Below are 10,703 nucleotides of genomic sequence, written 5' to 3' on the forward strand. Positions count from 1 at the left end.
CAACATACCATACATCATCTTTATGTGCTGCTTTAACATTTTCAGACATGGCATTAACGACATGCTGCATAACAAACAACCTTTCATTATCCTTATTGTTTCTTCTCGAGGATGCATAGTTGTTTTGCTACAATTTTCCATTTTGCATGTCAGCCTGCTTCTTATAACAATATGCCTGCACATGTCCAGGCTTACCACAATAAAAGCATCCACGTGTATCATTATACTGCCTTTGCCAATTTCCACGACCTCTTCGACTCCCCCTGCCTCTGAATTGGCCTCTTCCACCTGTGTGTTGTTGTTGTTGTGAATTTTGGGGACTGTTGTTATTGCTGCTGCTGGCCACCATAATTCTGATTACCTATTCGGCCACCTCCTTGGTCGTGTCCCCACAGCCTCCTCTACCTCGTCCTCTTCCTGAACTTGTGTAGAAGTCATGTTGCTCTGAACTATTTTTGTTATGTGAAGACTGCGATAATGTACTACACTCAAATGTCACAACCAATGACCTCAATATGCATACATACACCCAATGGCAAGTGTTGACCTCCTTGCAGCACACACAATGTCTGCACAATCAATCTGTCTTCCTGCAGTTCTTAAAACAGAGTTCTGCATAGAATCGATGACTTACCCGCAATGCTCAAAATCGCCTGCTTTCTGAAAAACGGAGGTCCTAACGCACCTGAACCGCGTTTTCGACAAGAAAAATTTCGTCCGATAGGACATTATAGTTGCCCTTTAGCTTTACTCCCGCGAAGAAAGCTCCTCAATCAGAGATCGTTTGCCGGTGCCTCCCGTAGAGCTCCCGACAAGGGTGTAGTCGTCGCCAACACAAATAGGAAAGAGTAGATGAAGCTCTTACCTTCGTACCGCTTCCTGTAGTTCTCTTGCTTGTAGTTCAGCCCTTAGCATGAACCAGGCTCTAATACCATGAAAAGATACAGGGGAGAAGAGAGCTTGAGCTCTTGCACACACACACACTCACAAAATCCTAAAAGAGAACACACAAGGTGAGAGGCTGAAAATCTTCTTCTTCTTCACACAACACTCAACACACATATATACAAAGATAAGAGTACACACTATATGAAAAGGTACTCAACCAAATACATACTAGGGTTCTCTATAGTGTGAACCCTACTAAATGAGCTGGTGCTATAACTATGCCAGAATGGCTATCACACAGCCTATCATCCCATTGGCCGCATATCACCCATGATCTCACCAACCATACCAGTAATGTAAGTGTGGGGCCTATCCCTCAGGCGGGTCATGATTGTCAATCGCCTCACTAGAATGCCAGAATGGCTATCACACAGCCTATCATCCCATTGGCCGCATATCACCCATGATCTCACCAATCATACCAGTGGTGTAAGTGTGGGGCCTATCCCCCAGGCGGGTCATGATTATCCACCGCCTCACTAGATGAGCTCGATATCTCAACAAACATTTCATATTGGGATTAATTATAGAGAAGGGCAATTAATTGAAGTAACTAATGTGCTTACGTTTATGAGATAGGTGATGAGCAGTGCGCATGTTGCACAACATAGAGAATCTTGTCTATATCATCACAGAATATTATTATTTCGTATTATTTTGTTGGCCACATGCCAAAAGATTGTACATATTATTTATGCACACTTTTGTGTGGTGAACTGCTACATTGTTAGCACATATTTTAGAAGAGTTTTGATTATTTACACTTAGGTGTGAACAAGCTCTAGTGTTTGAGCCATTTTTATAAAAGTGGAAAAAGAAAGCCCAATTTTGTACGCACAACTATTGTTAGCTCCTTGGAGATATTTATTGAATACAATTCTAAAAAATACTCATGTTGTGAAAGTGGAGCTACACGTATGAGGGGGAGATTGCAACCAATCTTTTCTTGATGGTGGTGATGTCGTTCTATCTCTCTTGTTTATGCTATGTTATACTCTATCATATCAATTTGATACAAGTCTATGCTTTACTTTCGATGTATTTGTGAGTTTTAAATTATTTTCTTCAAGAAGTACTTAGGTCCCATGAGAGTGGTATGAGAGCATGAGAGCATGGGTGTATGTTCTTGAAGAAGATGGGTGTGTGTATGTTCTTGAAAAAGGACAAGCTCACAAGAAACCAAAGGGTAAAGGGGAGAGAAAGCTCAGAAGGCATTTGGGCCAAAGATTTGAATGGTTGTGGGACTTGTTGGATGGAGGTTGGAATCAAGGGCATAGACCCTTCTTCCAAAAACCACTACTGTGCAAGAGAAACCACAAAACCACCTTTTAATTTCTTCACCCTCTCCAACATCCAACCGTATTGATGAAGTGAGTAGGTTCTTAGCTTTTATCCCCTCTAACTTCAGATTTTGCAGAGCTTCACTATCCAATCAACCTATATTGGACGCTGAGGGGTTTTTCTTCAAAGAAATTATCAAAAAAGAGGGGGGGGGGAATTAATGGTTTCTGTTGCACACTAAATCGTAGCTTGAAAGTTTTTTTTCTCTCTTTCATTTTTCTCTCCCTTCCACTCAGCGAGACGACAGCTTTTTCTCTTTTATTTTCTCTCCCTTCCAGTCGGCGACGGAGGCAGCAAAGTTCGCAGGGGCAACTTCTTCTCTTTTCTTTTCTGCTTTTTCTCACAGTTTGCTTGCCGCTGCTTCAGCGCAGGCCTCTAAGCTTTTTTTAAAAACAAAGCTTTAATAAGCTTTGGATAAGCCTTACTAAGCTTTGATTAAAGCTTACTTTTATTATAAGGCTCTCAAAATCTTTAAAATAAAGCTTTTCTATACCTTCCAAGAAGATCTACAAGAGTAGATTATGGGTTTGTTTTTTATTATTATTTAAAAAAAGATTTCCAAGCTCCTCTCTACAAGGATTTGCAGCACTATTTTTAGGAGGGTTTTTGCAATAGTTATCAAAGCCTAAAGCCCTCTTTAGCCTACAAAAAGAAACGAAAGAGAGGGAGCTTTACAAAAGCAAGCACTGGGTAAAAACTTTGACGGAGGTTCTTCTACAAAAATTTATTACATCCTTTTTCTTCAACCCATTATTATTGGCATTATTTCGAGATCAAGAAATTATTATCGTGGTTATCTTCTTCAACATTTTTTCGACTCTTTTGAAGACTTCTTCACAAAACGAGTTATTATTTGGATTTATTGTCGACATCAAGGCGTTATTGGATTATTATTCTTATTGTTTGTTAGACCCCATTGACTTCGAGTGCTTCAAAAAGGCTTCTCTTGAATACCTGGGAGTCAAATAAGCTTGTTGCTTTTTCTATTTTATTTCTACACTTTCATATTATTTTGCTTTGTTCTTCTACAATTGCAACCTATCCTCTACCCCCAACCATTCAAGAACAACTTCAGTCACTTCAAAATCATATTTTTGTTGAGAAGAAGTTGAGGATAGACTTAGAAGACAGGTTATCCCATAAAAAGAGGCATAGACATATCATTACTACATCTTCAGATTCTGATGGTGATCAAAATTAGAGAACCGTACAAGCTACTCTTTGAGCTCAAGAGTTTACAAAAGAAAAGAATATTAGCCGCAAAGCTTTTACTTTTCAGAATTTTAAGAGAAAGAAGGACGCTTGCACCATACTTGCTTGGCTTAGTCAACTAGATGATTATTTTTCAGGGGAGAAATTCTTTGAGAAGGACAAAATCAAATGTGCTACCAATCACTTGGTGGACAATGCAGCATTATGGTGGAATGCCATTAGAACCAACAAGCACAACCAAAATCTTGGAAGATATTTCAAAAACTTATCAAGAAAGATTTCCTACCTTCACAATACAAAGCTAAGGCTAGACAAAGATGGTCTACATTTAGCTAGCTTGACGGAGAGACAATATCAGCTTATGTAGACAGGTTTTGGCAAACCTTGTTACAAATTCATTAATCGAGAGAAGGTTCGCACCAAGGATCAAAGAAGAAAGTTCATAGCAGGTCTAAAATCTACAATTCGATCAAAGCTAAATATATCTCGATCGCATTCCCTTAGCTCGGCTATTTCTTTAGCCTTGAATTATGAAAAGAAAATTGGTTTTCCTAAGAAACCAATGACACCCCAAACCCCGGCATCCCAAACCTCGGCATCAACATTTTTGAAGCCTAAAACTTCTCCAAAATCATTTGATACATCTCTTAATGACCAAAACACAGGTATTGAAACCAAGGTAGATGTTTCATAAAAAGCTAATAAACATGATTCAAAGAAGTGTTACAGGTGTAACAAGATTGGACATATCGCATCAAATTGTCCACAAAAATCAAAGTTTATTTCACTTGGACTCAATATGATCGATGATGATGGTGAAGAAGAATACCACGACGATTACTCCAACTCTTGAGGTAACATATTTATTTCATTTGATTATTCTTACAATAAATTTTATTTAAGACTTTATTTTTTTTATAAATTTCAAGGAGAGTTTTTATGCATCAAAAGTAGAACTTTTTGAAGGAACTAGCCCTTCCATCTTGAACTATACTTTATGAAGTTTTCACTATGTATTAGTCTTGTGGTATGGGACACGAGATTAATCATGTGTGAAGGATTCTGATGCATACTTATCTCTAGATCTATGTGGGATAATTTTTGTTGGTATGGGTTACATAATGTCCATACTTTAGTTGTACAGGGACACCCGGATGCTAGTGTGCCATCCTAGTGAATTGGTATCGTGGGTGACCCTGCATTAAATACTAGTTACCTAGTGTTATTGACATAGCTTGAGACCATGCATGACAGGTGTATGTTGTTGAGGTGTAACAAGTAGTGCCATGCTTGATAATCGTATTGTGGTCAAGTGAAACAAGTGGACTATGCTAGACAACTGCACACAGTCGAAGCGTAACAAGTGGTTTATGTAACAAGTGGTTTATGAAATTAGCGTGCCATGCTAATTGAAAGTGTAACAAGTGGCAATATACGCCATGCTAGATGATGTGTATAATGATATTCTCATCGTAGTAGTGAAACAAGTCACGTAAGTATATGTTTTGTTTATGCCTATCAATGTTTTATATTGGGATTACTTGTAGAGAAGGAAAATTAATTGAAACAACTAATGTGCTTACGTTTGTGAGATAGGTGCTGAGCAGTGCACGTGTCGCACATGGAGGATCTTGTCTATATCATCATGGAATATTATTATTCCATATTATTTTGTTGGCCACATATCAAAAGATTGTATATATTATTTATGCACGCTTGTGCGTGATGTTGCTATATTGTTGGCACATATTTTAGAAGCTTTTTGATTATTTACACTTAGTGTGTGAACAAGCTCTAGTATTTATTTCATAATCTTCTTATATTCGAATCAAACGAGCCCTCTTAGACTAGGATGGACTCTGACTTAAGATCCACTCCTTCAAAAATACCACAAAAAGTATAGTTTAAGACAACTCTTACCATAAAGATTTAAAGTTGTTGAGAACATAAACTTTAATAAATTCATTAAGAGACATTCTTCTTCTATTCAAATCAAAGGTGGTAGCTTAGCCCTAGTACATTGTGCTTTGCAAGAATAGCCCAAGGGCCATTTTACCGTGCAATCTTGGCATTCTACCATGCAATCTTGAGAGAATGGCCCTAGGGAACACAAGAGAATTGTTCATGGTAGCTCGGCCCTACGGCCAAGCTAGATTCTCCTTGTAAGGGTAACTCTAGATTATCTTGTGTTCCCTAGGGCCATTCTCTCAAGATTGCATGAAAATATCAGATAATGGCCCTAGGGCCATTCTGTCAAGAGATTGGCCGAAGGACAATTCTAAAATTTACTAGTGGTTGCCAGAATGAGAGTGGAGAATGGAGCTAGGACCAATCTTGCAAGTCTTAATATTTTATTATTTTATGTAGAGATTGGCTACCCAAGGACAATTTTAAAATTTGATAATCAATAAAACAAAAACTTACGACTTATCAATTTAACATCACTAGATTGAGCATTATCATGTCATTACTTTACCAATAAAATAGTTCTTATTACAATAATATACAATCCTCTTCATCCTCAGAGCATAAAAGGCTTTCTATTGCACATGAAGGATCAAATATTGTTGTTTTTGGTTGAGGATTCGTTTCAATTAGTTGGAAACTACATGCAATGGAGGTAAAAGCATCAGCTTGTGATTGTTTATCAGGAATCCTCGCCCACTGTCTAATATCACTGTCCATCTTTGCAAGGCTTAGAAGCTTTGATTTCACCTCTTCACTTCCTTCGACATTGTCAAACCAAGCATATCAAATCTCTTTTTTCTTTGATTGCATATTCTGACACAAAACCATTGCTGAAAGCATCAATGTGAGCATGAGATCTTGCATACAATGCAACCTAATACACTGATCGATGATAGTGACCTAGTTGTATCGCATAAGGTGGCATCTAAAGCTTTCACTCTATCATCATTTTGATTTAAAAGAGCTATATCCAAGACTAGACCCACCAAGCCAACAAACTAATCATAGCCTTCAAAAGCATCTTCCTTACTCAAGAAAACTAGCACACTGAAGAATTGGGCCACACCACTGCATGGTGTATCTCTCACAAAATCTATCATGCCCATAAATAGTTTGTTCCATCCCTGTACATTTTTTAAGGCTTCTTCAGACGCATAACATCAGTGATCTTTAAGAATGCAAGAAATACATATTGTGAGAGACATGTACCACCAATGATAGCCATGATGCCATTCAATAACTGTGAAAGCCTCTCCACACTCCATTGCATCTCCCTCGCAGGACCCTCTATGCTATCCAAAACACATAATCCAATCGGCATTGGATCAATGAAGTATCGAGCAAGAAAGTACTCGCCCTCCATCTCCAAGCTCACCCATAGGAACACGCCAAGGATAATCAGTAAAAGCTGACACCTGTTTGTTGACAGTGATAATCCATTGAATGTAGTTTTTTACATCCAAAGGGAATTCTTGAATAGCCTTTCCAACTTGCAACTTAGCCTTTATCCATTGTTCACACTTCCATGTAGCACATGATAGACATGAGCATTGACATTATAAGATGCACTCAACTCTTCCCAATTGTGGCAATTCTTTGCACCATCCAATTTACTAAATTCGATGACTAGTTTCTCTTGGATGACTTTATCTTGCTTCATTAGTGTTACATGGTCTACCATGTCAATCTTGTCCTCAGAAGTACCCTTGGAAAACCAGATTGTTCCCGACTTTAGTTGGGACTAGATGATCTTCACCTCCTCATCTTCTAGCCCCCCACACAAGAATCTAAATTGAGAAGGGCTAGGCTTTCTTCCTTCAATTGATCCTTTTTCAACACCTTCTATAATTTCTAGCCATGTACTAAAGATCTCGTCTGAACAAGAAACCATGTGTGACTACTTCTGTGCAAAGTAGGCACCCATCGATGTTTCTGCCACTCGGTCGCAATGAATTTCTACAAATATAAATTAACAAACAAAAAGTAAGCAATATGAATTTCTGCCACTCGGTCGCAATGAATTTCTACAAATATAAATTAACAAACAAAAAGTAAGCAATATGAATATCCAAATTCTAACTTATCTATAAAATTAAAATAAGCTAGAAAACATAAGAAATAATTACTTACATCTCAATCTGAGCAAGATGCATGCCCCTTTACAAGTTCAGATACCGGCCTTGAGGGTTTGTGATAAAAATCCCATTGGGCCCTCAAGTGCTTGAGTATACCACTGTAGGCTTGTTGTTTAAACATTTCTTGGGTTTCCAAATTTTCCATCCTTAAGATAGCCACACAGACTTTTGGGGGTGCATTGATGACAATCTGGGATTTCCTAATAGCATAATATTCCTCAAATAAAGTAGGTTTTCAGGCAATTGATTCCTCAAGATGACCTTGGCAACATAGATAGAATGTTGCCCATCTATGATCCAATAATCATAATCCTAGAGCTTTTCAATTACCACCTCTTCTTTGGTCATTTCATTCTCTCCCTTTTTTCCAATCTTCTTTATCGTCATCATCAAATATGCACAAGACCTAGGGTTATTCGCTCGCTCAACATACCACTCCACACATAGTTTGACTTTGTCATTTTCCAATGGATGACATAAATAATGTTTGGGTGCTTGCACACATTTCATTACTAGAATTTCAAACTCTATTTATAAACCAAGTAGAAACTATTTTTCATACTTGTCGATACTCCCCAGATCTGAATCCTTTACCTTTTTAGCCTTCCTTGCCAAATTCTTGGAATTCATAATGTTCAAATCTAAAAGTACCTGTTGAGAACCTCTAGCTCCTGATGTAGCAGGATTTACTTGTGGTAGATAGATTATCTTAGGTTCTCTAGAATGGCCCTTGGGCCCATGTATGCATGTGCATGGCAAGAGTGACCCTTGTAAGAGAATATAGCTTGGCCCTAGGGCAGAGCTTCCAAGAACAAGTCAAAATCCTCCTTGCTAATAGCTTGGCCCTAAGGTCAAGCCACCATCAATAAAGCAACACCATCTTTGCTGGTAGATTGGCCCTAGGGCCAATCTTGGCCCTAGGGCCAAGCTGCCAAACAAAGGATAATGTAGAGTTGTTCATGGTACCTTGGCAAGACTGACCTTGCAAGAGAATCTAGATTGGCCCTAGGGCCAAGCTACCAAGAACAAATCTACACCCTCTTTGCTGGTAGCTTGGCCCTAGGTAGCTTGGCCCTAGGTAGCTTGGCAAGAGTGACCTTGCAAGAGAATCTAGCTTGGCCAAGCTACCAAGAACAAATCTACATCCTCTTTGCTGGTAGCTTGGCCCTGGGGCTAAGCTACCATAAAAAAGAAACACCATCTTTGCTGGTAGATGGCCCTAGGGCCAAGCTACCAACAAAGATGATGTAGATTTGTTCATGGTAACTTGGAAAGAGTGACCCTTGCAAGAGAATCTAGCTTGGCCCTAGGCTTTGCTGGTAGCTTGGCCATAAGGCCAATCTACCATCAACAAAGCAACACCATCTTTGCTGGTAGATTGGCCCTAGGGCCAAGCTGTAAAGGTGATGTAGATTTGTTCATGGTACTTGGCCCTAAGGCTAAGCTAGATTTTCTTGTGTGGTAGCTATATTATCTTGTGTTCCTTAGAGCCATTCTCTCAAGATTTCATGGTAGAATGGCCATTGGGCCCATCTCTACATGTGCATGGCAAGAGTGACCCTTGTAAAAGAGAATCTAGCTTAGCCCTAGATTCTCTTGTGTGGTAGCTAGATTCTCTTATTTTCCTAGGAAAATTCTCTGAATATTGCATGTTAGAATGGTAGGGCCAATCTACCAACAAAGATGTTGTAGCTTCGTTGATGGTAGCTTCTCCCTATAGGGATAATCTACCAGCAAAGATGTGGTTGCTTTGTTGATGGTAGCTAGAGCCAAGCTACCATAGCAAAGAGGATTTATATTTGTTCTTAGTAACTTGCCCCTTGGGCCAAGCTAGATTCTCTTGTCACTGTAGATTCTCTTGGTGGCTTGGATGTAGCTTTATTCTTGGTGGCTTGGGTACCTTGGCCCTAGGGCCAATCTAGATTCTCTTGCAAGGGTCACTCTTGCCATGTACATGTAGAGATGGGCCCAAGGGACATTCTACCATGCAATCTTGAGAGAATGGACCTAAGGAACCCAAGAGAATCTAGCTACCACACACAAGAGAATTGAGTTACCACACACAACAGAATCTAGCTTGGCCTTAGGGGTAAGATACCATGAACAAATCTACTATCAAAGATAGTGTTACTTTGTTGATGGTAGCTTGGTCTTAGACCCAATCTACCAGCAAAGATTATGTAGATTTGTTCATGGTAGCTTGGCTCTAGGGCCAAGCTACATTCTCTTGCAAGGGTCACTGTTTCCTTACACATGTAGAGATGGGCCCAAAGGCCACTCTTTCCATGCAGAGATGGGTCCAAAAGGCCACTCTTACCATGCATATGCAGAGATGGGCCCAAGGGCCATTCTACCATGATATTTTGAGAGAATGGCCATAGGAAACCCAAGAGAATCTAGCTACCACACACACACACACACACAAGAGAATCTAGCTTGGCCGCCTAGGGCCAAGCTACTATGAACAAATCTATATCATCTTTGCTGTTGGAAAATCGACCTTAGGAGCAGGCCCAATCTACTAGCAAATATGGTGTTTCTTTGGTAGCTTGGCCCTATAACCAATCTACCAGAAAATATAATATAGATTTGTTCATGTTAGCTTGGCCCTTGAGCCAAGCTAGATTCCCTTGCAAGGGTCACTCTTGCCATGCACATGTAGAGATGGACCCACGGACCATTCTAACATCCAATATTAAGAAATTTTTGCTAGGGAACACAAGATAATCTAGCTACCACACACAAGAGAATCTAGCTTGGCCTTAGATTCTCTTCCAAGGGTCACTCTTGCCATGCACATGATGCAGAGATGGGCCCAAGGGCCATTCTACCATGCAATCTTGAGAGAATGGTCCTAGAGGGAACACAAGATAATCTACCTACCACACAAAAGAGAATCTAGCTTGGCCCTAGGACCAATTTACCAACAAAGATTATGTAGATTTGTTCATGGTAGCTTGGCCCTAGGGCCAAGCTAGATTCTCTTGCAAGGGTCACTCTTGCCATGCACATGTAGAGATGGGCCCAAGGGCCATTGTACCATGAAATATTGAGAGAAAGACCTTAGGGAACAAAAGAGAATCTAGCTTGGCCCTAGGA

The sequence above is a fragment of the Cibotium barometz genome, chromosome 20, assembly GCF_041138505.1.
Source record: "Cibotium barometz isolate CiBa-2024 chromosome 20, ASM4113850v1, whole genome shotgun sequence".
Taxonomy (NCBI): Eukaryota; Viridiplantae; Streptophyta; class Polypodiopsida; order Cyatheales; family Cibotiaceae; genus Cibotium; species Cibotium barometz.